The following is a 23,534-nucleotide window of genomic DNA, read 5'->3' as shown; positions in this document are numbered from 1 at the left end:
AGTGCCACCACTGCCCGGCCAATAAAAATATTTTTAAAAGAGTATGCAATATATAGCAGTCCTGGATCATGTTGTGGTCTACTGATTATTATCTCAGTTCTGGTACTGCAAAATTGTTTTTAAGAAGTCCTTATCATTTGAAAGGATCAATATGATTCCTGAAAGTTGATTACTTCTGCTCCAGGGTATATAGCCTTGCCCTTATGGATAATTACTCTCATCTTGGAATATAGACATCAGATAGAGTATCAGGATCTTCTTTCAGGCTTTGTGTTCCATTCCTGTTTACATGAACAATTCATATATATAATTGCAGTGTGAAAATCTAGTATACTACATGTGGAAAAGGATGACTGTCACATATCTGTGGGGAAAATCATCCCAAATAGAAAACTGAAATGAAAACTGCACAGACAGTAACTCAGTAAATATAACAGTACTTCTTTCTAGGCTAGGTACAATTTTAGAATATATACTACCAAACAGAGGAGTGATGTTTGCATTAGTTAATTAACTCCAAATTTAGCACTTGGTATTTCCAAGCACATGTAACAGTTTTTCCCCTTAAAACTGTCTTTTCATGTTTAATGGATTATTTTGACTATTGATAATATCCAATAGTGGGAATTAGATCAGGTGTCATGGAACAAATTAACTTTTTATTTGGGCCTTGTGGTGGTTTGAATAGGAATGGCCTCTATAAACTTATGTGTTTCAATGCTTGGCCCATAAAGAGTGGCATTATTAGGAGGTGTAGCCTTGTTGAAGGAAGTGTGTCACTGTGGACCTGGGCTTTGAGGTCTTCTATATGTTCAAACTATGCCCACTATGGAACATAGTCTCTTTCTGCTGCCTTCAGACTAAGATGTAGAACCCTCAGCAACTTCTCCAGAACCATGTCTACCCATGTGCTGCCATGCTTCTTCCTATGACAGTAGACTAAACCTTTCAAACTATAAGTCAGCCCCAACTAAATGTTTTCATTTATAAGGGTTGCCATGGTCATAGTGTCTCTTCATAGCAATAGAAACCCTAACTAACTAAGACAGGCCTCATTTTTCAAAGTACTTTTGTTTAAGTAGAAATTAGCTATTTTTAATGTTAGAACTCATTTTTCCTTTAGTTATATCACTATTGCTTATATACATAGCAGTTGAATAAGAGCTAGCTAGCTAGCTAGTTTATACTGATTTCCTAAATATCAGAAAAGGATTGTAAAAGAATAAAAATCAACTCATTTGTAAAAAAAAGTTTCTTGCTATTATCAAATTTGACTTTGTATTAATCTCTTTACAGATAAATTTGACCTTATATATTATAGAAGGCCTGGCCTAAACAAACACAAATTTAAATGTGTTGTGTAGCCAAATATTTTGATCTTATATAAGATCTAAATATCTTTGGGTGAAAGCATGTTATAGTTTTCCTTCTATTGTTGCAATAAACACCATGACCAAAACAAAATTGTAAGAGAAAAGGGTTTATTTGGCTTACAGGTTATAGTCCATTTTGAAGAGAAACCAGGGCAGGAACTCAAGGAACCTAGAGGAACTCAAGCAGAATCATGAAACACTGCTTGCTGGCTTGCTTTCCACAGATTACTCAGCTTTCTTTCTTATACATCCTATGACCATCTTTCTAAAGTGACACCTCCCATGGTGGTCTGGGCCCCCTATACCAAGCATCAATCAAAAAAAATGTGTCACCAACTAACACATACTAACCAGTTAAATAGAAGCAATTCCTCAACTGAGGTACCCTCTTCCTATATTACCCCAGTTTTTGTCAAGCTTACAAAAAACTAACAGGTACAACATGTAAATATAACATATTCACAGTTTTGAAACATTATTGCAGTAAATATTACTTGGAGATTTCTAGCCTACCTTTGATCATTTAGTTCCCAAATAAAAGACACAAATTTTTATATTTATAATAAGCCTTAAAAGAACTAGAACTAGGCATATATCAACCTTCTGGGTTTTTTTTGTCAACTTCCCTGTCAATAACCCTGAGATACAACTTGTCATGTTCCATCTGGACAACTCTTACTCCAATTGGATGGCCCTCATGGCCTCGCTCATACAATCCACCTACCCCAAGGTATCTTCTACTTTCTCTTCTTGTTCTCTGCCTCAGACCCCAAGCCCAAGAACTGAAGTCCTGCCTACCTCTCTTCTGCCCAGCTACAGGCTGTGGCATCTTTATTCAACCCATAGTTTTAAATTAAGGAGTAAGGTTTATATAACAAAAGCTGGTGTATGTGAAAATTCACTGGTTTTTAGGCAACTAGACCTTGGGATAAAGAATTCAGCATTACAATACATAGCAACAGACCAACTGTCAACAAAACATGATAGGTATTGTCTGGTTACAGTTAGCAACAGGAACATTTACTAGATGTTACTGCAATATTGATCATCTGTTCCTAATACTGACTGATTTCTGGAAAGTTTATGAAGACAGTAAAAAGCAAACAGTTTCCAAATTTAGAACCTGGCAATGAAATGTTTACATGCTGTCAACTTGGATGATTTTTGATTATTTTTACAGGATAATCTTAGAGTTCATTTTTTAAACATTCTTTTTTCATTACATCTTAAAAACAAACATACAAAGCAATGGATTTCATTATGCAATTTTACCTTAGTCCTTCTAATGAATTGGTATTTTAAAACTATGCTCTCTCTAATTATTCTTTAAATATCTTAAACTAAGTAGTAAACTTTAATTTATGCCATTGCTCTCAATTAGTTGAATATCAAATTTCATATACATTTTCAGGATATATATATATATATATCCTGAAAATGTAAATGTATATATATATATATATATCCTGAAAATGTAAATATATATATATATATATATATATATATATATATATATAGAGAGAGAGAGAGAGAGAGAGAGAGATATTCATTCTATAAGTCCTATTACTCTAGAACAGTGTTTCTCAGTTTGTGGGTCACAACCCTTTTAGGAAACCTCTATCTCCAAAAATATTTACATTAGAATTCATAACAATAGCAAAATTACAGTTCTGAAGTAGCAACAAAAATATTTTATGGTTGTGAGTCACCACCATATGAGGAACTGTACTAAAGGTTCACAAAGTTAGTAAGTTTAAAAACAACTGCTCTAGAAAACCCTGACCAATAAATAATGATTATTCCTTTTCAGCCCAAAAGAGTCCTCTAAAACAATAGAACCTAAGTAGAAATTTCTTACCAACTGTCTATGAGGTGCAGCAGTTTAACAAGGACTCTCACAAAAGATCAAGGGAGTTTTGCTCAGCTAGAAGTTACACATGAAGACCAGTAACCTAGATTCTGGAGCACCACACTTGCTGCAAGGTAACTGTATTTACAAGATCAAAAATGGCCAAAATAGCCTCAAGAAAAGCATATTGAGTAATTAAAGCTCCACACAGTAAACCCAATACATGGCTCTAGTTTGGTGATAATCAAAGGACAGAACGTGCTCATCGAAACCTGTGCTTTCCTGAAAGAACCAGCCCTTGCCACTGGAGATTCAACTGGAACCATGGAAAATATTTAAGTGCTAACAGCAGAGACCTCATTCTACAAAACTAGTCACATGATTCATGAACTGAAGACATTGAGGCAGAACCCAGAGCTCAGCTGAAGTCTTTGGGATCTTCCAGACATGATATGAAATGATACATGATATGAAATAGGAACTAAATAACGAAGTAGAAGTATTAAAATAATCAAATTGAAATTTTAGAAATAAAAACCTCAGCCAATGAAAATGCAAAAGCTCAATAGAAAGCCTCTGTAATACAAAGAATCAAGTTGAAGACAATTTATCAACAATGGAGGAAAAGGTAGTTCATTTAGAACAATGAGACATCAGTAATATATAAAATAATAAAAATTACATGAGATTTCTATGGGGCACAATTAACAGATTAACAGATTAAAAGTACTTCAGGTTAAAGGCACAATAAAATCAGGAAACCTTCCAAAATCTAGAGAAAAAATTAACTGACAAGGCTCATATAGAATATCAAATGGGCAAGACCAAAAGGAAACATCCACTGTCTGATTAAAACAGTGGCAAAAAAGAAAAAAAAAATTAAAACTTGAAAGAGAGAAGAACCAAGTCATCTATATAAGCACTCTTCTAAATTACTGTAGATTTGTCAATACAACATAATTAAATCTGGTAGAATATGGAATGACATATTTGAAACACTGACAAATAAAATTACCAACTCATTATTATAGATCACTAAACTATTTCTGTTTTAATTGAAGGAAAAATAAGAGCTTTTCACGTATCTCCACCAGTCAAAGATAGTTGATATATCTAGGTTGGGTAGTGGGTTACACCTCTGATTGAACATTACCAAACTTATAAAGCCTTTGACTAACATTTTTTTAAAAAATGTATAAGTGCAAAAAGGAAAAGGGGGAATGGGGAAAGGGGATGGCATCTGAAGTGTAAATAAAATATCCAATAAAAAATGAAAAAAAAACTAATAAATTAATGACCAGTAAAGTTACCCCAGTGAATATATTTTAAAGACTCCCTTTGACTGAAGGGTAAGTTAAACATAATCGTATAGTAGTTTTAAAGATTAGGAAGCTAGAAAACCAGAATGAGAGCAATTGATACACACTTTTCAGTAATACCTATCTATGAACATTAATGGACTAAATTCCCCAATCAAAAGACAAAGACTAGTAAATTCAATTAAAAAGAATCCTACAGAATATATCTATTTCTTGCCTCCAAGAAATACATCTTACCATCAAAGACAAAGGCAATCTTATTGTGAAAGGACAGAAAAAAGATTTTCTAAGCAAATGTAACTAAAACTCAACCATTTGTTGTTGCAGGACAGTTGATCACACTGTGAACCCTGAGATTGTGTTATTTACTGAAAAAAGCTGTTTCTAATTGTGGTGTGGTTCAGCCTTACCACACACTTTTAATCTCTCTCCCTGAAATACAGACAAGCCATTCGCACACACCTATAATCTCAAACAATGAAGTTAAAGTTAGTTTATAGAAGGAAGCACCTATGTTTGAAAGTGATGCCTAATTGAGTGGCAGACAAAGTGACAAATCAGAGAAAGATTAGACAGAATAGGATATGCCCAACACTCATGAGAACAGAAAGGAAAGTGAGTGACTTGAGGGGCAGTATAGAAAAAGAACAGAGGCAGTTTTACTGTGATGATGATAGGTTGCAGTGAGGGAACAAGCTAGGCACAGGTTAACACAGAATGAGCTAGAGAATGAGACAGAGCCAGAAGATTAGAACAGATTGTTAGAGTTAGTTTGAGGCCAATGAGAAAAACTCAGGAGTACCTAAAAGAAGCCATATTGAATCAGGTAGTATGGGCAGGAGTTTGATCAAGACAGCTGAGTTGAACCAGCTATCCTGAGATCAGAAAGGACAAGAAATGGTGAGTTTATTCAGCAGTAAGTCTCAGAAGCTAAAAACATTATAGGCCTAGGTAAGGTTGTACTGAGGCTAGAAGCTTCCAGGATTAGGCCCATGGTGGCAGAGGCAGTAAGACTCCCAGATGACAATTACTTCAGGTGAATAAAACATACATTTACAATGTGTCAGTATTCTAAAATCTGGCAAAATAATTTTGAACCTAATTTTGTCAGAAAAGATAAAGAATTTCACTCTACAGATTAGGGAGCAATTCATCAAGAGGAAATAATTCTAAATATATATTCACCAAACACTAGCACTCATAATTTCATTAAAAAAAAACCAGAGCTACTGAATATAAAGACCCAGATTAGCCTCAACATAATAACTTCAATACCTCACATTAAGCAATGGGCAAATCAACGATGAAAAATAGAGAAGTATTTAATTTAAATGACATCTATAAATTTCCTACTCAAACAGTGAAGACTATGTATTCAATTTAGCAGCCCATAGAAATTTCTTTAAAACAAATTATATTACAGAACCTAAGCCAAGTCTTTAAAAATATAAGAAATTGAAATAATTTCTTGGATTCTATGTGACCACAATAGAATACAGCTAGAAACTAATATCATGAGAAACTGTAGAACATACAAAGACTTATTGAAACTTAAAAATACACTACTGAATAATGAATGCATAATTAGAAAGGAAATTTAAATATTCCAAGAACTGAATGTAATTAAAACACAATATCCCAAAAGTGACAGGATACAAAAAGCTCTAACAAGAGGTGAGTTCATAACAATAAGTGCCTACATTATTAAACAATAGAGATTCCCAAATAAATTATGATGTATTTTGGGGCCTTGGAAAAATAAGAACAACCTAAATCCCCTGTCAGTAGCTGGAAACAAATAAGATGAGAGCAGAAAATAGAAACAAATGAAAAGAAAGAGAACAATACAAGGACTCAATGAAACAAATTATCTGTTCTCATAATATAAACTAAAGTGACAAACTCTTAGCCAAAAGAGAGAAGATCTAAATTAACAAAATCAGATAGTAAAATTAAGACTAATTTGCAGGTAAATGAATAGAGCTAGAAACAATAATATTGTATTCTTTCTTTTATAGGTGGGTAGATGTTAGCTTTTAAGTTTTTAATATGTGTGTGCGTGTCTGCGTGTGTATATATATATGTAAATTTGAATAACTTCAGACATTAACTAAGAGACAAGGGGAAAAGAGAAATAGAATATAAGCTATGGAAAGATAATGGATAAGCTAGAATAAGAAGATTAAATGGGGAGAAGAATGGGACATCAAGGTAAAGGAGGGAATATGGAAGAACTAACACTAAAGGTCTTTTAAAAAGACATATGGAAACCTACTACTGTATAGGCTTCCTAAAATATATACATATATAAAAATAATCTAAGTGAAGTTACCATATAATGGGGAAGACAAGTCCCCAGCTGGACATTTTATGCCACAAAATAAAACCTTCAGCACCAGGAATGAGTTAGGTCTTATTGAATTATTGGCCAAGTGTTTACCATGAACACCACCCCCTAATACACACACACACACACACACACACACACACACACACAGACACACACACTATCACAGGCTATTGTTTTCTGCAACCTGATGGTAAGGTCCTATTACTAAAAACAATACATTTACTTATGCTATCCAATGTAGAAAAATAAAGAAGTGCTTACCTGGAAGTTTAACTCCTAATGATTAGAATTCACAGTATGACAAAGACCTATCTTCAAGATATGTTGATGCAATAGTGGCACAAAAATTATGAAGTAACTAACCACTTTTTGAGTGGATTTAAGGCTTATTCCATGTGGTTGAACCCAAAACTAACACTGCTAAACTGGCCAAGCACCAGAGACTACATAGGTCATAGAACTAGGGGAAAATCTAGTGCTATAATTTTGGTAAAGAAACATAGCAATGAAAGGACTTCAAATGATATAGATCGGTGAATTAATAAATCATCATCAGAGAAGCTTCTTGCACAAAATGGAAATTAATACCACAATGGACGATGTGCAGAGACAGACTTTGGAGCATTTAGCCCTAAATGGGATGTCTTTGTCATACTCCCTCCTACAACCCTCAGGAATCTCTGAAGAAAAGTTGGTGGAAAGACTTTGAAGAGCCAGAAGTGATAGATGAGTCCTAGGGAACATCATTTTTATGTCACAAAAGGACTGGTACACATATGACCTCACAGAACCTTGACAGTATGCACAAGTCTTTCACAAATTCAAGACAGATGAAAAAAATCTAATCAAAAAGGAAAAGTGAGCAAAATGTGGCACTTCTAACCAAGAGTGTATTTCCAAATGATAGTTGCTGGTAGCGGGGAAATCAGGTTTGTTCAGTGCAGTAGCATTGCATCTACTCCAGCACAGGCAGGCCTCGTGCCAGTGTATGTATATGTGGCTATCGGGAACTGACTTCATGTGGATTCTTTTTTGGTCTTTGTTTTTGCTTGTTTTATTTTTTAAGTTAAACAAAGAACATGAATTTGGGTGCTATGGTGGTTAGAATAAGAATGGCCCCCATAGGCTCATATATTTGAATGCTCAGTCACCAGGGAATAGCACTATTTGAAGAATTAGAAGGATTTAAGAAGTGTGACCTTGTTGGAGAAAGTAAGTCACCGAGGGTGGGCTTTGAGTTCTAAAAAGTTGATATCAAGTCCAGAATTTCTTTCTACTAACAGATTAGGATCTAGTTCTCAGCTACTACTCCAGCGTCTGCCTGTATGCTGTATGCATCCTGTCATGATAATGGATTAAACCTCTGAAACCCATTTAGTTTTCTCCTATAACAGTTGCCTGGGTCATGGTGTCTCTTACACTATGACAGAATTGTGACTAAGGTAGGTGGGTAGAGAGAAGATCTCAGAGGAGTTAGGGGAGGGGAATGAATATGATAAAAAATGTAATGTATTAAAAAGTTTAATAATAAAAATTAAAGTACTAAATACTATCTGAAACAATGAATCTTATATACTTGAAGACTTATGTTTCCCAACTTTTATTTTCTTTAAAAATAAATTCATTTTATTGTTTCTCACACATAATTTACTGATATAATTCATATTCTTGCATAATTACGTATATACACTGTCTTGGTTTGTTTTCTATGTCTGTGATAAGAAACCGTGACAAAGACAACTTATAGGAGAAAGAGTTTATTTAGGTCTTATAGCTTTGGAGGGTCCATCACCACTATGGCTGGGAGTGTGGCAGCAAGCATGGTGCTGAAGCAATATCTGAGAATTCACATCTTGAGATACAAGAACGAAGCAGAGAGAGCTAACTGGAAATGGTATGGGCTTTAGGAACCTCAAGCCTGCTCCCAGTAACACCTCCTCCAACAAGGCTATGCCTCCCCCAAAAGTCGCACCAACTGGGAAACAATTATTCAAACATATGAGCCCATAAATTTCATTATTATTCAAACTACTACATTTTTATATTCCCTCCAGCACTGAATATATTTCCCCCCTTCACTACTTCCTTACCAGCATCTACTGTCTTTTTTTTTAAAGAATTAATATTGACCATTCTGGTAAAATGAATTCTTAAAGTAGCTTTAATTTGAATTTCCCTGGTATCTAAGAATGTTGAACATTTAAACTGTTTCTCTAAAGTGGAATCTTATGGTTTCTTTGGAAGTCAGTTGTGTGGGATGCTGTTTTGCTGGGGCAAACATGTGAAGGAGTGTTTTCCTGAAGCAGACACAGGTGAAAGGATGGTCTGCTAAAGCAAGCACAGGAAAGGACAGGTGATGAAGGATTCTTCCCTAATGACATGCATGCATTAGTTTACCTTAGATTGCTTTGTTGAGCTCCATTTGTCGAGACTCCATAGAGAGAAATACAGTAAAAAACCCTTCTGGTGGTCTTCTCGTGGCTTCTTGCCACTTTCTCAGACTCAGGCTGATTGACAGAGTGATGTCAGCTGACAGACTCACATGGAGTTTTGCTAAAACAGACCCACGTGCTGAGGCAGGACATATGGGGAAGCAAGGCCAGTGGAGGACACAAGATGTTTGGAAGGAGTATAAATAGGACTCGATGGACAGTGATGGGGGCTTGCTTGCATAGCTAGCTTTACAATGCTCCTTGGTTTCCCATCTTCCCTGAGAGAGCATAGGCAAGAACTTACCCTAGTATCTGTGGTGGTCCTGGTCCCTCTTGCTAGTTCATGCCAATTTGACAGAGGCCTGGCCATTTCTGCTAGGTCATGCCACTGCTGTTGATTCACGTTTGCTATCCCAACACTACTGAACTGGACTACTGGTGCATTTGTGAAGTGTTTGTGAGTGGATCAAGCTGCTGCTGCTAACCTGTGAACTGAACTGCCGATTTCCAGACAACGTACATGGGATTTGCTTCAAAAAACAATTTCTAAAGAGGCTCACTTCCTCCATATCCTAATAACCTTTCTTTTCCACCACCTCTGGTGGATGGTGGGTTAGAAGGGAGGTTAAAGCATTTAAGAACCCATATTAAAAGTAGTCTTTTAAAAAATTAAGCCTACAGTTTCTTCTTGGTGCATGATTACTTAACAAACTATGACCAACAACAACTAACAACTCACCCTACCTCTCCAGGCCCGAGCATTTATATACCCTCTTATTAAAGTAGGTTGAGATATACTGAAGTTCTGTCCTAGACTGTTGGGCTTCCACTTAAAAGTGTGTGAATAAGTATAGGGGACTCAGTTGTATATCAGAGTGTTTATACGTCTCTCTGTTTTCAAAAGTTAGTTTTTGTTTTTAATGGTGAATATTTTATTATTGAAGAACATTAAGGAAATTCACAAATTGACTACATAGATAAATGCTGCCAAAAACTCACTGAGGATGTTGCATGAGAGGAGATGAGTGTAGCATGCATGAGGAAGAACAGAGGGCAGGAAACTCCAGACTGTAGTGGAACTTTAATTTTTTTAAAGTCTACTTTTAGTGATAGTTCTTAAATGCTTTAACCTCCCTTCTAGCCCACAACTCACCAGGGGTAGTGGAAAAGAAAGGATATGGGGGAAGTGGACCTGTTTAGAAAGGTTCTTTGAAGCAAATCCCATCTGCGTTGTCAGGAAATTAGCAGTTCAGTTCACAGGTCAGCAGTAGCAGCTTGATCCACTAGAAACACTTCATGGATATCTCAGAAGTCCAGTTCGGTAGTTTCAGGATAGCAACAGGCAGCATAACCTAGCAGGAACAACCAGGCAGGAGAGTTTCAGACCAATAAGGACATCAGGAACAGTTCTCAGCTGTGTCTCTCTCAATGAAGTGAAGATCAGTGAAGACCAAGAAGCATTTTAGCTGTGTAAGCAAGCCAAACTCAGCCTCCTTCACTGTCCATAGACTCCTATTTCCCCTCCCTCCAAACATCATGTGTCCTCCACGCGTCTTGCACATGAGTGTCTCAGCTGGCATCACTCTGACAATCAGCCCAAGTCCACATAAGTGACAGAAGCCACAACACACCACCAGAAGGTTTTTGATGCGTTTCTCACTATGGAGTCCTGACAAATGGAGCTCAACTACACAATTGTAAGGTGGACCAATTTATGTGTGTTGTTAGTGAAAAATCCTTCATTACATGTCCTTTCACATGCTTGCTTTAACAGAACTTCCTTTTACCTATATTTGCTTCAGTGAAGCATTTCTTCACAAGTCTGCCTTAGCCTTTCACCTGTGTCTGCTTCAGCAAAACGTTCCTTAACGTGTTTGCCCCAGCAAAACACCATCCAACACAACTGACTTTCCAAAGAACCCTTAAGTTGTCACTTCAACGTGGAGATATGGAATACTGCCATTTGAAACCAGGGGTGTATCCTGTCATATGTAGATTCAGAATAGTGTCAGGAATGAAGCAGTTATACATGTAATTATCATTATATTTTCCCCAATGCTATTGTAACATAGGTGCCAATCTGTGGTTCCACTGTTGCCTGTAAACAAGGGCTTACTAGGGTGGTGTTGAGCGGAACTGTGATGCATAGACTAAGAAGATCATAGGAAAATGTGCCTCGCACCAGTATGTTTTGTTATCACTAATTTCAATAGTCACTCTAGCCAAGAGTAAATGTGCTTCTCAGTCACAACCTACTCCTGCTCACATGCTAGTAGAAAAACAATGTGGAAAATAGCAGAAAGAAAACAAGTGTCCCCCTGCTTCCAAATATGTTCAGCTAACATTATCTCTAAAAGCAATATTGCTCAGTTCCAACCATGAATCAATCAATAATTCTCAATTCCTGGCAGATACAGCAACTTAAATAACTGGTAAAGGGGCATCCAGATGTTATCCTGTCCCTTGTTTCACATGACTAGAAGAACCCTGAGTCTCCAATATATATATATTTATTGCTAAAAATAAATTATATATATTTATATATATTTATTGGATATATATATATATATATATATATCCACAGTAACAGCGATCAGAAACATGACAACTGTTGCTGTCATCAAAACTACTCAAGTTCCACTACTGTTCATTTCTCTAATTTGTCTGGCAATGCATTCTAACAAGACTGGTATGAGTTCACTGTGATAGTCCTGCCTTTACATGGCCCCATGAAGCACTAAAGTCCATATTAGTATGTGGTCATAGGATAAGTACTTCAAGCCACTACTGATAGAGGAAACAGTAGACACCTAACAAGTATAAAATCTAATAGTCACTGTTGCTGAGGAAAATAATATGAATGAGGGGGATCATTCCTACACTAAGAGTAAGCGCACACCATATACCTAATACACTTTGAAACGTAACAGGCTGATTTCTTGATGTCTGTACTTTTTAAATGACTAATTGTGGTTCTGCAATCAAACTGAAAATGATAACCAAACAAACTATAACAAGAGACTATTACAGTAAGCTAACCAGCAATAAACACAATCTACCACAAAAGAATATCACAAGATGCATCTTCTGAGACACCTGGCTCTTCAGAAGATTATATATTGTGTGTAAGTAGATAGCTGATGTACCTGACACACAACCAAAGTACCAAATGCATGAAAAATCATATTTGTATGTTGATTTATGCTAGTGCCAGCAGTGAAGACAGTTGCGTACTTACAGAAGAACATAACACTAACAACAGATAATGAATACATCAAAATGACTAAAATATTTAAGAGCTATAAAGATTATTTTAAAAAAGAGGGCAGATTTATTTTATCTCACAGTTTAATAGGGTTCAGTTCATAGTAGGAGTTTGGTTCCAAGCATTTGGGCAGAATAGCATGGCAATGGAGTCACGAGGCAGAAGAGAGCCGTGCATATCATAAGTACCAGGAGAAGCCACAGATGAACTTTTGAAAAGCTTACAAAGATCTATGACAACATAAGTAAACAACTAAATGACATTAAAACAATATAATATAGGAATGAATAGGTAAAGCAGACATGGGCATCTAGAAAAAGAATCAAACAGAAGTCACAGAAATGACCAGCTCACTCAGGCAAGTACAAAATTAAGTTCTCATCCTAGGTGCAAATGATCCAGGAGAAAGAAAATGTCTACTGTTACCACATCTATACAGTGTATTGGAACCACCTCTGTTACTTGTATATTTGTATGTTGGTTTATGCTGGTACCCACTGTTACTTGTTGGGTTCTTTTTTCTTCCACCCTTTTCCACCCCTTTCTTTCACCCTTTCAAACCTCTAACACTAGATAAGAGAGAAAAAGGAGAAGAAAGGAAAGAGATCCCTAAATAAAGACAGGTGTCTACAAGAGGGTGATATTATCATTAGACTACTTGGGGGCATTGAGTTTCTTGGAGTAAGTTTGATCTTCACCTTCAGGATATCTAACTACTTCTTGTTGTTTCTTCTTTGCACACACCTACTTAACAAACTACAACCAATCACCAACCCACCCCACCTCTCAGGGCCCTCTGAATACATACTATCCTCTGAAAAGTCCCCAGAATTCCAAATGTCAATCACAGAAACTATGTGCAGTTGACAAAATGACACCCCTGCCAGAGAACTAGGCAAATCATAGTCAACTGCTGTGGACAATCTGAAGTAGCCCATATCTCACAACTGGGATTAAACTGAAAACATATTCTTATAATATTTCTGTGGAGTTTTTTTTTCAAAGAAACCAATACTCTAAAATTTTCACTATAGCCCACAGCACTGACAAATTGGAAGACAGATGCATCTTTACCCCTGGAGCTGCAACTGTTAGACATTGCTAGTGACTGAATTATTTTTAACTCAGAATGAGGGGATCCACATAAATCAATAAGGAACAATTCCCACTTGTACGCTTTGACATATAATTTCCCAAAGCAACTGTTAGCTGCACCTCAGCTGTAGTAATACAAGACAGTGTTGGGCTTTCAAATTTTTTAAAACCAAATAAGTAAATATAAAAAGAAAGAAACCAGTGTTGTTGTAGCCTCCTTTGTGTGATTTATAAAAATTAATTTCATGTGTGTTGTGTCTTCTAAACAGTAACTCAGAAAAATGTCTTCATAGCTTTGGGGATAGCAATAGTGTTTTAATAATAGAGCAAAAAGAACAAACAACGAAAGAAAATGTAAAAACCTGGGTAACATTAAAATTTCTGTTCACTAATATATAACATTCATAAGAGAGAAAAGAGAAAAATAACCTAGTTATCATTTGTCTGTCTAATACATGCAGCTTTGCTTTGAATATATATATTTTTAAATGCCTAAAAGTAATAAGGCAAATCTCTCATCTACTTAGAAAATATAAAACTAGAAAAGGTACTTCCAAAAGGGTACAAATGTATAATAATTTGAAAAGTTTATCAAACCTTTAGTTATGAGAAAATGAAAATGTTAAAATACTACAACAATAAAATACATTGAATGACTTAGAATCTTAAGACATTTTTAAATCACTTTGGAAAACTATAACTTCTAAATATACACACATGGGAACAAAGAATTCTGCCATAGGAAAATGCAACAAAATATACATAAATCTGAGAAAGTTTCTCGTAGCCTAAATATAGAAATAAGATATCTGTTGACATTTGAATGTATCTTGTGTGATTCTATATAGAAATTCAAATGCATGACTTGGTGCACTCAATAACTTGAATGAATCTCACAAACATAAGCTTGTGCAACCGAAGCAAGGCAGAACATAACATTACTACATTACTAAATTATATAAGATAAGCAAAATAAATCTATAATGGTAGAAATAAAAAGAATAGCCATTGAAGACTGTGAGTCAGTGAAACTTGGAGACTGAAATGACATAATAGATTTAGCTGAAGGACTGGGAGTAGGTTCTATTTATTGAGCAAGGCAATAGTTTATCACATTTGTGAAAATTCAATTCTCATGTTTATAAAGTTTGGCCGTGTATGTTTTACCACAAAATATATGCAATGGAATGATATTTAGCCACAAAATAATTAAATTATGTCATTTGCAGCAGCAAGGATGAAACTGGCTGATCTTATGTTAAGCAAAATAATCCACGGCAAGATAAATAGCATATGTTCTTGCTCACACATGGAAGCATAAAAGAAAATATAATAGTAGTCATTAAACTTAACAATATCAAGAGGGTGGAGGGAGACAAATTGCTTAATGTCTAACAAAGGAAGAATAAATCTAATGTTCTACAGCACAGCAGAGCTACTCACTTTATAATAACTTAATATTCATAAAACTTTAAAGGAGAAGAATTTGAAAGTTCATACCACAAAGAAATGATAAATGCTTAGGAATATGAAAATGCTGATTATCCTAGGTTAATAATTATATATTTCACACATATAGAATTGCCATATTTGTACCCCCAAATATGCATAATTATATTAATAAAACTTAGGGAGGGGAAGGAAAGAGGGGGACAGCTAAAATTAAGGGTCATTTGAAAGGTGCTATAGAAACTTAATACAGTAGAACCTTCCTAAAATACATACATATATGGAAGCTAGCTAAATGAAATTGCCAAATAATGGGGGTGGGGGAAGAGGCCTGGCTGAATATCTCCTGTCACCAAATAAACCTTCCAATACTGGGAATGAGTTACATCTAATTGAGTTATTGGCCAAAGGGGCCCCATGGGAACCCCAAACAATCAGGCTGTTGCCAGGACTAGGTTGCTCCCCACAAACTGAAGGCAAGACCCTATTGCTGAAGACAACACCTACACAACTCATTGAACACAAAGTTAAGCTGGTGCCTACCAGGAACATTCATCCCTACAGGCTAGTGTTCTTGGCACTGGAGGTACTATGCATCCTATCAATGAAGAGATGTAAACACCAACCCAGCTACAAACTCTTCTATCTACAATGGTGTCTTGCTTGTAAGATATGCTAGTTCAATGGTTGCACAAAGCTTGTCAGAGTAAGCAACCAATATCTGATTTGACTTAAGACCCACTACTTGAGATGGAACTTGTCTTAGTTAGGGGTCTCATTGCTGTGAAGAGACAACATGACCAAGGCAACTCTTATAAGGGAAAACATTTAATTGGGGCTGGCTTAAAGTTTCAGAGGTTCAGTCCATTATCATTATGGTAGGAAGCACAGCAATGTGCAGTCAGACAGGGGACTGAAGTAGCCAAGAGTTCTACATCTTGATCTGCAGGCAGCAGAAGTGGACTGTCTTCTGCAGGCAGCCAAGAGGAGGCTCTGTTCCTCAGGCAGCTAGAGAAGAGCCTCTCTCTTCTTCGCTGGGAGAACCCTGAACACTAGTAGCCCTCAAAGCCCACCTACACAGTGACACACTTCTTTCAACAAGGCCACAATTATTCTGACAAGGCCACATCCCCTAATAGTGCCACTTCCCATGGGCCAAGAATATTCACACCACTACATAACCCATACTCAAAGCTACTTGGGTAACAAAGAACCAGAAAGTAGATAGCCCAAGGTCCTAGGGTAAAACCCAAATCTACTATTCTACTAAAAGAACAGGACTCCCAATGACATTCTGCTATATTCATAGATCTGTGCCTTGCTCAAGAATCTTCAGAATAGCTTCCTCCTGCAGCAGAATAGTGTAACTTTAATTTTTCAACACCTACTTTTAATGATGGTTCTTAAATGCTTTAACCTCCCTTCTAGCCCACCACCCACCAGAGGTAGTGGGAAAGAAAAGATATGGAGGAAGTGGACCTATTTAGAAAGGTTCTTTGGAGCAAATCCCATCTGCATTGTCTGGAAATCAGCAGTTCAGTTCACAGAATAGCAACAGCAGCTTGATCCACTTGTAAACACTTCATGGATGCACCAGCAGTCCAGTTCAACAGAGTTGGGATAGCGGCAGTGGTGGTACTACCTAGCAGAGACAGCAAGTCAGCAGCAGGAGGAACCTGAAGGGATGCCAAGAAAAGTTATCAGCTGTGCCTCTCTCACTGAAGCAAAGATCAGCAACAACACAAGACCAACAAACTTTGCACAACTAGCTCCACCAGCAACCTAAGCTCAGCCTCAGTCACCATCTGTCAAGTTCTAGTTATACTTCCTTCGAACATCACATCATGTCCTCCATGAGTCTTGTCTTAGCACGTGTGTCTGTCTCAGAGGACAAATCAGCCAACCAGCCCAAGTCAGCTGAAGCAGCAAGAAACTGCAGCACACCACCAGGAGGATTTGGGCACATTTCTCTCTATGGAGTCCTGGCAAATGAAGCTCAACTATGCAACATAAGATGGACCAATACATGCATGTTGTTAGCAAAGAATCCTTCATCACATGTCCTTTCATGTGCTTACTTTAGCAGAACATCCTTTTACCTGGGTCAGCTTCAGTGAAAAGTTCCTTCACGAGCCTGCCTTAGCCTTTCACACCTGTGTTCACTTCAGGAAAACACTCCTTCACATGTTTGCCCCAGCAAAACACCATCTCACACAACTGACTTTCCAAAGAACCCTTAAGTTTCCATTTCAGATGGGAGCAAATACACAGACTCACAACCACACAATATACACAAAGTGAGAGACCTTTGAACACTCAATCGTAAATGGGAAATATCCATCAAATCCCATCCCTGGGAACTCTGCTGAAGTGGAGGCAGAAAGAATATAAAAGCCAGAGGGGATGGAGGTCACCAGAGAACCAAGGCCTACATCAACATGAATTCAGAGAAACTGTAGCAGAGTGCACAAGCCCTGTAAGTGTCCCCTGAACTTAAATCTTCCAGTTTAGGTTTTTATGAGATTCCTGAGTGTCTGAATGACTGCATCTCTGATCCTCATGCCTTCTTTTGGGCTCTTTTCCTTTTGTTAGTTTGTCTTGTCCAATGTTGATGTCATGGGTTTTGTTATATCTTATTCATTTTAAAAAATGGATGGATGGAGGGATGGATGGATGGATGGATAAATGAATGCATCAAAGTGGATGGAGGATACCAAGGAAAATGCACATATGAACTCATAGAAACTAAGGCAGTATGCACAAGACCTGCATGGGTCAGCATCAGATGAGGTCCTACAGCAAAAAAGAGAAGTGGGTACATGCCCCTTTCTGTAATCCAGAATCAATCTCAAATTGATAACCATTTGAAAATGAAAATTTAGTTTTCTCCAAGGGAATCTCAATGGAAAAACAAATTGTTCTTAAGGGTAGGACACATGTCCAGCAGAAGATGGCCAGTACAAAAATGAACTCAATGGTATCTTTGGAACATTGTTGCCTCGAATGTTGTATTAGGGCATTTTTCATTTTTTATTTGCAAACAGTTTATTTTATGTACATTTGTGTTCTACCTGCATGCATGTCTGTGTGAGGGAGGCAGATCCCCTGGAACTGGAATTACAGACAGTTGAGAGCTGCCTGGGAATTGAACCCAGGTCCTTTGGAAGGGGAACCAGTGATTTTAACCACTGAGCCCTCTCCAGGCCCCCATTTGTTTTTAAATTTTAACTTCCTACATTGCTCCTCCTTACAGGTCCTTTGGGTATATATTACAGCTTCCAGATTTTGTGTGTGTGTGTTTTAATGGGATTTCTCAGGGTACAATTGAGTGGTTCTCTGCATCTATATCTGAGGACCCAGCTATTCCACTCCTGGGCATATACCCAAAAGATGCTCCAACATATAATAAAGACATATGCTCCACTATGTTCAGATCAGCCTTATTTATAATAGCCAGAAGCTGGAAAGAACCCAGATGTCCTTCAACAGAGGAATGGATACAAAAAATATGGTACATTTACACAATGGAGTACTACTCAGCTATTAAAAATAATGAATTCATGAAATTCTTAGGCAAATAGATGGAACTAGAAAATAGCATCCTGAGTGAGGTAACCCAATCACAAAAGAACACATGGTATGCACTCACTGATAAGTGGATATTAGCCCAAAAGCTCACAATACCCAAGATACAACTCACAGACCATAAGAAGCTCAAGAAGAAAGACCAAAGTGTGGATGCTTTGGTCCTTCTTAAAAGGGGGAATAAAAATACTCACAGGAGCAGATATGGAGACAAAGTGTGGAGCAGAGACTGAAGAAAGGGCCATCCAGAGACTGTCTCACCTGGGTATCCATCCCATATACAGACACCAAGCCCAGACACTATTGCAGATGCCAAAAAGTGCATTCTGAGAGGAGCCTGATATAGCTGTTTCCTGAGAGGCTCTTTCAGAGCCTGGCAAATACAGAGGTGGATGCTTGCAGCCAGCCATTGGACTGAGCATGGAGTCCCCAATGGAGGAGTTAGAGAAAGGACTGAAGGAGCTGAAGGGGTTTGTAACCCATAGGAAGAACAATATCAACCAACCAGACCCCTCAGAGCTTCCAGGAACTAAACCACCAACCAAAGAGTGTCCCATGGCTCTAGCCGCATATGTAGCAGAGGATGGCCTTGTTGGACATCAATGGGAGGAGAGGCCCTTGGTCCTGTGAAGGGTCAATGCCCAGTGTAGGGGAATGCCAGGGTGGAGAGGCGGGAGTGGGGGGGCTGGTAGGTGAGCACCTTCATAGAAGCAGGGGGAGGGAGGATGGGATAGGGGTTTTGCAGAGAGAAAACTGGGAAAGGGGATAACATTTGAAATGTAAATAAATAAAATATCCAATAAAAAATAAATGTTTTGATGACAGGAGCCTGATATAGCTGTCTCCTTAGAGGTCTGCCAGAGTCTGACATATTTAGAGGTGGATGCTCACAGCTAACCATTGATCTGATCATGGGGTTCCCAATGGAGGAGTGAGAGAGAAGACTGAAGGAGCTGAAAGGGTTTGTGGCCCCATGAGGAGCGCAATTGAGTGGTTTATACCAACCAACCACAGCTCTCCAGGGTCTAAACCACCAGCCTGGGAGCATATAGGGAGGGACCCATGGCTCCAGCTGTATATGTAGGGGAGGATGACAGTGTCAGGCATAGGTGGGTGAGGAAGTCCTTGGTCCAGTGAAGGCTGGACGCCACAGTGTGGGGAAATTTGTGGGTGGGGAGATGAGAGTGGGAGGATGGGTGGGGGCACATTCTCATAGAAGCAGGAGAAGGGGGGATGGGATAGGGAGTTCCTGGGTGGTGGGGGGAATGGGGAAAGGGGATCACATCTGAAATGTAAATAAAATATGCATTAAAATATATAAATGTTTTCACTCCAAAGGAAAAAATAGATCTTTAGTTACATTCTTACCTAAAATAAGAATTACGTTTTGCTAGGTTCTTGTCTGTAAGCATAGCAAAGTATCGTTAGTAGTGTCATGGGCTGGCTCTCCCCCATGGGATGGGTCTCAAGTTGGACCAATCACTGGTTGGCCATTCCCTCAATTGATGCTCCATTTATCCCTGAACATTTTGGGTCAAAGGTTTTGTGGGTGGATTGGTGTCACCCTCTCTCCACTGGAAGTCCTGCCTGGCTACAGACGGTTGCCACTTCATGCTCCATGTTCCCTGCTTCTGGGAGTCTCAGCTAGGGTTACCACCATATCCTCCCAGGAGCCTCCATTGTCCCAGGTCTCAGGCTTGTGCTAGGTTTCAGGCATGTTTCAGAGATGCCCCACCCCCAATATCATTAAACTCAAGTTTTCATCTTTGCTTTACTATAACATAATTTTCAAAATGGAACTATATAATAAGTGTGAAAATTCAAACAAATTTTCAGACTCATTATTAAACAGTCCTTAATTATTGAACTAATAATTTGTACTCAGTATATAGTCCTACCAGGAACACTAGAACACTGTTCAAAGTTCATACCTACCAACAGTGAGAGTTTTCCTCTAACTGTATTTGTTAATTTAGTTATCAAAAGTATGTTTTCATTTCAATAGGAATTCATATGTGATTATATATGCTTTATGTAGCAGTTTAAAGTGTTTTTTTTGGGTAGGAATTGTTTAAATATGTAGACAAGCATACTGTCTGAAATAAAAACATTGTTTTGATAATTAAATTATCAAAAACAGTCAAAAGACAATCCTCGCCATTAGTAGGTATGTACTGAAAACAGCATTCATAGATTCCTGGTAGGACTATATACTGAGTACAAATTGGTCCAACAATAAAGGACTAGTTAATAATATGACTCTGAAAATTGTTTAAATTTTTACACATTTGATTGTATAATTTTACTTTGAAAACAATGTAGTAATGACAAAGATACTCACAAACATGTGTGTTTAATGATATTTACTGAGAGGCTTCATCCAGCAGCTGATGGAAACAGATGCAGAGACCCATAGCTAAACATAGGCAGAGCTCAGGGAGTCTTGTTAAAAGAGTCAGGGGAAGGATTGAGGGAGTTTGAGGGGTCAAGGACACCATAAGAAGACCTACAGCTCCAACTACCCTGGGACCATGGGGCTTATAGAGACTGAAATACCAACCAAAGAGCATGCTGGGGCTAGACCTAGGCCCTCTACATATTTGTAGCCGATGTGCACTTTGGTCTTCATGTGGGTCCGCAGCAACTGGAGTAGTGACTCAGACCCCATTGTCTGCTTTTGGATTCATTTCCCCTAGCTAGACTGCCTAATTGGGCCTCAGTGGGAGAGGATGCACTTGATGTGTCCGGGTTGGTTGGTACCCATGGTAGGGGGATGGGAGGAATGGGGTGGGGGGTGGAACTGGGACAAGAAGAGGGAGGGGCTGCAATTGTGATGTAAAATGAATGAATTAATTAATGAAAAAAGAATAATGTTTTACAGAATTCTACTTACAAGTTACCAACCTCATTACATCTCCTCACTGTATCTTGACAGTAGAATCACCTAGGGAAAGAACAGCACAGTTAGACACTGGAAGGAGAAATAGCATCAGTCACATAGAAAATAGATAGCAGGAGTAGCAGTTTCACTTACATTCTGGCAGTTGAAATGGCAACTTGCCTATGGCGCACTCTATTCTTGCCACAGAAGGAAGATACCATACACACCCAGGGAGGGTGTGGATTAAGGGATGTGATTCTGTGAAGCACACATTTAAGCCTAACAATCATATATTGACCTTTCAACAGGAAAAAAGATATTACTGCTCAAGGCCATAAGCTCAGCACACACTCTAATGACATTTTATCTCTTGGTAAGAAAATGTTGTAGTCCCAACATCCATATATACGCATATAAATTAGAAACAAAAGACTGCAGGCATGTGATTGCCTTTATAATAAATAATAGTAACAATAATAAAAAGAGAAGTGAGGAAAATTAAGATTATATTACACATTTTAATTATATCCAGTGTAAATAATAAAAAGAAATTCCTTTTAAAGACATTGTGAAATGTATCATCTATTCAGATGGTCAATTAAAGTATCAATCATCTAATTCGACTATACTTTGGAATTTCATATGCAGAAAATAATGGAAATGTTTCTTTTATGTATTCTGAGTGCATGTTTATGTAAGTAATATTAGAGTGATAGTCATTAAATACTTGGGGGATAATGTTTAAAATGGTACACCTGGTCTTCTAGAAAATAAAAACAAGTGACTTTATTATTCATATTTTCCAATATTCTTGGAGCGGGTGTTGGGATGGAGCTGGGCAGGGGTGTGTGTATGTATCAGATGCTGGACATGTATGCTACCATTCCTATAGTCCCCAGACCATACTATAGCCTTTCGAAATCTTTGAATCAAGATCACAGCACTTTTTGCTATTGGCTGATTACTAATATGTGAATGGAAAGTTGATGCAAAGTTTGCTACAAAAGTAGATGACATATTATCTTTGAAATTTTAATTTAATTTCTAATTAGCATACAAAGCACCAGGTTCTCTTGTAGGCTTGGATTTTTCAAAACCTACTTTAATAAGGGTTCTTAAATGCTTCCCTTCTATCCCACCTACCAGAGGTAGGGGGAAGGAAATGTTAACAGGAAACAGGGATTGTGGACCTGTTTAGAAGTAGTTCTTTGGGGGGGGGGTGGAAATCCCAATTTTTGTTGTCAGGATTATCATCAGTAGTCCAATCTAAAACATAAAACACAAACCAGTAGCAGCAGTCCAGTCTAATTGGAACATGCCAGACATGAATTAGTATTGGCTGATGGATCCAGAAGAAATGGTAAGGCTCTGTCAGCATGAGTCCACAGAAGCAAGAATCACTTGGACTATCAGTTCTTTGACGAGTTACTCTCTATAAAATTACAACAAACGAAGATCAGTGATGCAGTGCAAAGTGAACTGAAGTGAGCCTTGTCCCCCTATCTGTGGTCATATTTATATTCTTTCTAAACATCATGCATCTTCTCACATGTCTGCTTCAGCAAAACATTCTCTCACTTATGTCTGCTTCAGCAAAACATCCTCTTACCTGTGTCTATTTCAGCAAAACTTCCTTTCATGTGTCTGCTTCAGCAAAACATCACATAACATAACTGGGTCTCCAAAGAAACCAGAAATTTCCACTTCATTCCCCTTTTTATGTGTAACTAGTTTGGGATTTTTATATGTAACTAGTTTGGGTTGATCCTCACTCTCTGACCCACTTCTCTCTCAATCTCCTGCCTGCCCCCAACTCCTACCCCCTCTTCCAATATTCCCTCTTCCACTTTTATAACATATATACTCTATTATCTTACTCAGAACCTTTATTAACGATTCTTATTGTCCCTCTCATGGGACCCTTTATACTTTTGTG

The 23,534-nt window shown here is 37.7% G+C and overlaps 1 protein-coding gene across 1 annotated transcript in view; it reads right to left on the bottom strand.

Moving 5' to 3' along the window:
• Positions 1 to 23,534, bottom strand: part of LOC117694627 (zinc finger X-linked protein ZXDB-like) — a 46,985-nt gene that overhangs the window by 2,723 nt on the left and 20,728 nt on the right. Inside the window, 2 exon segments of the mRNA XM_076918569.1 lie at positions 21,611 to 21,661; positions 22,885 to 23,030. The gene's annotated coding sequence lies outside the window, so the exon portion shown is untranslated.

This window comes from Arvicanthis niloticus, chromosome X, assembly GCF_011762505.2.
Source record: "Arvicanthis niloticus isolate mArvNil1 chromosome X, mArvNil1.pat.X, whole genome shotgun sequence".
NCBI lineage: Eukaryota > Metazoa > Chordata > Mammalia > Rodentia > Muridae > Arvicanthis > Arvicanthis niloticus.
Note: the sequence above shows the minus strand (reverse complement) of the source record. Positions and strands in the feature narration are given on the sequence as shown.